Genomic DNA, 6,934 nt, shown 5'->3' with positions numbered 1-6,934 from the left:
TCAACAATGTTTTCTTTTTTGTATACACTTGACCATTGAACTTGCTTCACATGTTCAAAAAGGGTAATATTACATATAACAACCTACAATATTATCATTTTTGGACATGTAAAACAAGTTTAATGGTCAAACGTGTACAAAAAAACATTGATGGCTAAATGTAAACATGAAACAAAGTATGTTACCATTTTAAATCATTAAAGGTGTTTATCTTTATATGTTGTAAATCAATAAAAAAATAGCACAATATAAATCACATACATTTAACAAGCTTATATTTGCACTCTATTTATCAATATAAAAATTCATGTTATACATTTTGTTTTTAAATTCCTAGTTTATATCATTTTCTTGTTCTTATATTTACTTAATGTAATAAAATATATTAAAAAACATGTGTGATATTTGAATATATTATATCATATAGAAGGTTTCATCAATACCTTCATTCTAGATTTCATCAATATCTTTAAAATAATAGTATTATTCAACATTATTGATATGTAATTTGTTTTACTATATAAGATAAATAAACATGTGTTTCTTTGATTTATTATATAGTACTTATTATTATTATTATTTAATTGAAAGTAACATTGAACACTATAGATGTGGTTTTCTATTCTTTCATCGTAACTGTATAAGATAAAATTGTGTTTTTAGTTTAGTGCTAGCTAGCCATAACCTGCATGACTGGTCTTGAGGATTCAAATGCCTAGGACGAGCCGAAAAAAAAAGGCTCTTAGGCCCTAACGTGTAACAAATTAAATTATATAAAGGAAAATTGTCAGAAAAGTCCCAATATTTTCGGAAAAGTTTCACTTTAGTCCCAAATTTTATTTTTTCAACAGAAAAGTCCAGATTATTTAATTTTACACGATAATATGTCATTTCCTGTAAAAGAAAAGAAATGAGTTTTTTGTTAATTTGAGCCAAAATGAAATGACCGGGACTTTAATGTTCAAAAAAAATTTATGACTAAAGTGAAACTTTTCCGAAAATATTGGGATTTTTCTGACAATTTCCCTTATATAAACTACAGTTTTTTTAAACGAAGATAAACGCTTTAGCAATAAACATAGCAAAATCATAGTATTTTAATGAGTAAGGACATATTGTAACAGCTAACTGACGACCCGTGAAGCTCTCTTAGCATTCTTGATAGCAAATTGGTTGATCAAATCTCCGTAGTCTATATGCTCTAGAATTTTGTTCTCGATAGATATCATCACCAAACCACTAAGTCTTTTTTGGGTCTTTTGGAGCATAAGTAAGAATTCAAAAATTTTAATTTTGAAAAACTTCTTTCTGTAGATACCACTATTACTGGAATAGTCAACAATATTTTATGTGCAATGCTTGCATTTGGGAAATAAACAAGTTCATTCAAATACTTCAAAACATCTATAAAGTTGCTAAATTCACTGGTTTCCATTTCAACATAATCCGATTTCTCATTTCTTTTAAACTGATTTCTTATTTATGAAAAATATAATTTGATAAAACAAAATATGATTTTTGATTTCTGGTAAATAATGTGATAATATGATTTGTGAATCAGATTATCTGATTTTTGATTCTGATAAACATAATCTGGTTTACTCATAAACTGATTTCTGATAAACAAAAAGAAAAGTAGAACACTTTTAAGTTTTACTTATGACTTGTGTAAATGATTTGGAATACCACTGAGACTGAGACGTTGAATCATTGATTATCATTGTGGTTTGATACTCTGAATCTCTGATCGACTGATTCACTAATGACTAATTTGTCGCTTGACTCACTTCTGCCTTCTGGTGCGTGGTGGACTGGTCAATTAGCAACTAGACTATGGCTTTGGGCCTCACTATAATATAAAATAAAACCCTAAAAATTAGGCCATGTGCAGATGCCCACTTTGCCTCCCTTCAAAAACAGCCTTAATAGCTTGGAGGATAAGTAACTTTCAGAGGGTAATAACCATAATATATTTCTCTTATCTTGTACATATATTACTTTCACCTTAAAAATGTGAATGAGTAACCAAACATGACCCAACTCATTTTAATTCATACTAAAAAAACTATCTACTTAAATCCAAACGTGTTTAAACTCGTGAACAAGTTCATTCGGTCCACAATCATTTGCGAGTTCTACTGAACATTTTAACTCTGGTGGAAAAAAACAAAAAATATGTTGATAATGTGGTTTAATTTTTTATTTTTATGATAAATAAGTTGATTTATTAATTTTAAACAACAAAATAGATTTGTCATATTAATAACTATTACTAAATAGTTAATTATAATTATATTTTTATTCAATAATATATCAAATCAAAATATTTTTTAAACTTGTATTTTAACTTGGTATACACAAAACAAAAATATTATCCTTTCAAGTCCTTAACCTTTAAATAAACAAATGACTTTAACATTCGATGAATAACTTTATAGAAAATACAAAGTAGCCAAACTCTTTCGGCAATTGCTTAAATCCACACAAATTTATAGTTTCAAGAGTAAATTACAGAAATTGTCCTTGTGGTTTGTTCAAATTCATAGCTTTAGTCCTTTATCAAAAAATTTGATAGATTGCATCTCTGTGGTTTTGAAAAATTACAGTGTTGGTCACTTCTGTGGATTCTGTTAAGAATCAGGAGTTAGGTATTAAGAATTGACTGTTTTACCCTTGGAAGAAATTAATAAAACACTAATAAAATACAGGGACCAAATTTGTAATTTCACATATCTTTTATACAACTCATTCAACTCATATATGCCTTAAAATGATGCCTGATTCTTCCATCTTCTGGCCACCTCCCTCTGCCCTCCACTTCCCTCATCATGTGGCCGTCGCTCTCATCCGGTAATAACGGTTCTCCCATATGGCTTTACATATCTCAAAACCTTCTTTTTCCTCTCCCCTTATTTGTCAAAGTCGTCTCCCACATCTCGTTATTGGGTTTGACTTTCTAAGAAGAAGGGGTCACCATCTTGCTTGCAAATTCTGATGCTTACAATCTAGCGAACTCTATATTCTGTGAAGGTCGAGATTTGTTTGGCAATGAACCAACGACTTATCCCACTACAACACCATTCACCACCATTGTCTCATCCCACTCTACTACTATAGCACCGCCTCCATTGCTCCTGTCGTTACCCTTTGATGTTATCGCGACCATGGATGCATGTGTTGGTTGTATGGGTTTGATCTAATCGCAGGCGATGGTTGTGAATCTAAAATGAACTTGGAATGAAGATGACGATGGTGGTTATGGTCTTAATGAACTGGAACGAAGATGGTTGTTCGAAGGGACGGTTGTGGGTTTAACGAACCCTAGGATGAAGGTGAAAGATAGTATGCATACCATATTCATTATTTGGGCTTTATTTTCTTTTGATCTTGCGTATAATTTTGTGAACTGGAATGAAAAATCAAGATAAATTAGTATGTTTTTTTTATTTTGCATTGATATTCATTTTTTTGCACATAGTTTTGATTTTTTAAATTTGCATCAATATTTGTGATTGATTAATTTTGTGCATAGTTTTGATTTTGTAAATATGCCCGAGGAAATGTGTAACACTCTAAATCAGGTATGACCTTGTAACCCTTGAAGTATTTCTATTATATCATAAGAGACCCTTAAGTACGTTGGGCGTACTTATGAGTACGCTTACCGTACTTGGCAAGGAGGATCGCGGAGAGGCAGCACGTACGTTGGGCGTACCAGGAGTACGCTGGGCGTACGTGCCAGGATGTTCAAACCCTAAAATCCGGACTTGAGACCTATATAAACACCCTTAAATCTTTTGAGCCACACCCTTAACAGCCTCCTTCACCTTCAAACGTCTCTGAAAACCCTAATATCATTTGGGAGTGCATTTTGAGCTTCAAGAGTGCATTTTTGGTCCTTTTAGTGTTCATCCAAGAAGAAGAAGTTGTCAAGGAAGCTTGCAGTGTCATTTGGCTTCATGAATCTGCATATTGTCGACCTTGAGGAGCTTCTGGAGGTATAAAGCTTGCACCTTTCCACTTAAATCACTAGATCTAGCTAAGGTTTTCTAGTTTTGTCCATTGGGTTGGTTTTGGACCTCCTTTTGTGAGCTAAGAACTCCAAAGGAAGGAAATGACAGATCTGAGGTCCCTTAGTCCTTTTTCAACATAAAAATGGAGTCTTGGTGGGTATTTTGACCTCATGCATGGGTTAAGAGCTTAAAAAAGGTCTTAATGAGGGTGTTGGGAGCATATGGGACATGCAAAGGCATAAAGTTGCCAACTTTATGCCTTAGGTCGTCTTAATAGGCTTAGATCTGACTTCTGGACGTAAAAGAATGGAGTATTAAGCACTTAATGGAAAAAAGTGCTTAATCTGTTAGTACGCTGGGCGTAACCCAGTGTACGATGCGCGTAAGCCCCAGAACCCCAGTACGTTGTGCGTACCAGGATGGTACGCTAAGCGTACGCATCACAGTTGGGCTTGTATCTGTTTTGGGCTTTTGACTGTTGGGCTTCATTTGGTTTTTGGACTTTGTTGCATTTTGAGAATAGTGGGCCATTTTATCTGTTTGGTCCATTGGTGTTATGATTGGGTCTTATTGGGCCAAGAGGCCCATTAATGATTTTTGGACATGGACTTTGGGCCCATTAGCAAAGAAAGGATATTTGGGCCTTCATGGAGGGACTTGGGGTTTGGGTTTTCCCTTTGATTGTGATGTCCTAACATGGGTTAATATTATTATTCAGCACAGGAGGTTACCGACTATTAGGAGAGCAGCTTTCGCATTCAGCAGACAGAGGTGAGTCTTCTCACCATACCCATGGGTCTAAGGCACCAAGGCCGACCCATTATGTGATTATGTTTATGTGTTAGTCATTTCAGTGATTTGATAGGCTATGTGATTGTGTGTTATTGCATGGAAGACCCCGGGGGGAGCCCGTGGCATTGGATGTAAGACCATGTGGGCTAGCCCATGGCATTCCTAGGTAAAGACCATGTGAGATAGCCCATGGCATTGGATGTAAGACCATGTGGGGTAGCCTATGGCATTCCTAGGTAAAGACCATGTGGGGTAGCCCATGACACGATGGTGTAAGACCCTGGGTGGAGCCCACGACATCCTTACAGGTTTATGTATGCATGGATTATGTGTTATATGTAGCTTTTATAGCTAACATGATGTGTGATATGTGTATTGTGGATTTGTTTCGGGTACTTCAGATCCCAAGGACAAAGGCAAGGCGTGATGGCGCGACGTGCACTCTCTCCCAGGCGTTTTTATGGACACTCTGAATTTTTATGGACACTCTGATATTGGAATAAAAGTTGTATTTTACATATGTTTTGAAAACAATTATGATTGAATTTCTTAAATCATGGAAATGTATTTGACTATTCAAAAATGAAAATTTTCTTTGAAAAAAAATTGGGTTGTTACAAGTTGGTATCAGAGCCTTGGTTTGAGGGATTCGGGCACACCCTCGGGTGTGTCAGGACTCATACTAAGGAAATGGTAAAACTGTTTTCAAAAATAACATAAAAAGGGTTTTAAAAGAAATGAAAAGATGAGAGTGCAACGCGCGTGATCAGCCGAGCCAAGTAAGTAGTTTCCCCAATATGTTAGCCATGTTATTGATATTGCCATATTTATACATGTTTTAGGCAATATTTAAGTACAGTTTAATTAATATTTTGGTCATTTGCATGGAATAATGATACTTATAAGGTTAAATTGTACTTTGCAGCCAAATAGAAGCATTCTTGAAGAAAAGGGACTAAAAACGAGAAAGCTTGGAACTTTGGAAGCTTGGAGAATAAAAGAAGAAGAAACCCACAAAATCATCTTAATTCACGACATGAGGATTGAAGACTCACGACATGAGTGGGAATATTCCAGAAGATAAACTTCGCGTAGAAGACTCATTGTCAAACGCGGATAACAACGAATTCACGTCGTGAGACATACTTGTTCACGACGTGAGCGTGTATAATTCAGAAAACTATATATTCTCTTGATCATTACGACTTGGGGGACTTTTGGCTGACTTGGAGAGCTTCTGGAGTCGAAAATCAGAAGGAGAGAAGGTCTGGAAATTGGTTTGCATACCAAGGAAGAAGGAAGAGTTCATAATTAACTTAATAGTTTGGTACTTTTAATATGCTTTTGACTATGAATTGTGTTAGCTTATTTGTTAGAATGTCCAACTAAATCTAGCTGCTTCTGTTAGCTAGATGAAGCTGGAACTCATGGTTTTAATATATTAGTTTAGACTTTGCTTGTTGGTTATGTCTTGTGTTGATTGGTATACCTAGCATGTTTGATTTGATGTTAGATTGCTTTAATGTCTTATTCTGTGTAGTTAATGACCATTAATCTTCATGAATCTGAATACCTAGTAATCTAGTGAACATTAGGTTATTAGAGATAAGATCGAACCAGTCTTAGAAAAGTAATTAAATTATTAAATTAGGCTGTGCTAGAGAACTCATGGTATGACCATAATTTGTGTTTGTTAACCCAATCCTACATAGCTGCAATATTATTCAACAATTGATTTCGTGTTAAATTATGTGTGAACATACATATATCTACATGAATTAATTGATATTAGTAAATCTAGAACTAAATTGCTGATAATGTTTTAATTGGTAACCAACAAGAGTAGTCATAATTAATTTATAAACCATTGAGGGAAAGTGGATTCGAACTAACAGAAGTGTTTTAGTTAGTTAAACTAACAGAAGTGTTTGGTAACCAACAGAAGTGTTTTAGTTTGTTTATTGATTGAATTTGTGTTAAGAATTAAGTTCGTCTAAACTTGCAAAATTAGATAAAAACCAATACTTTGCTAGAAATTTAGGTTAACTTAGTAGTAGGTAAATTAATTAGTTAAAACCGTTCCCTGTGATCGACACCCGACTTACCCAAACTATTCTATAATTCGACTA

This window comes from Lactuca virosa, chromosome 9 (genome assembly GCF_052849685.1).
Source record: "Lactuca virosa cultivar CGN04683 chromosome 9, Lactuca_virosa_CGN04683_v6, whole genome shotgun sequence".
Taxonomy (NCBI): Eukaryota; Viridiplantae; Streptophyta; class Magnoliopsida; order Asterales; family Asteraceae; genus Lactuca; species Lactuca virosa.
Note: the sequence above shows the minus strand (reverse complement) of the source record.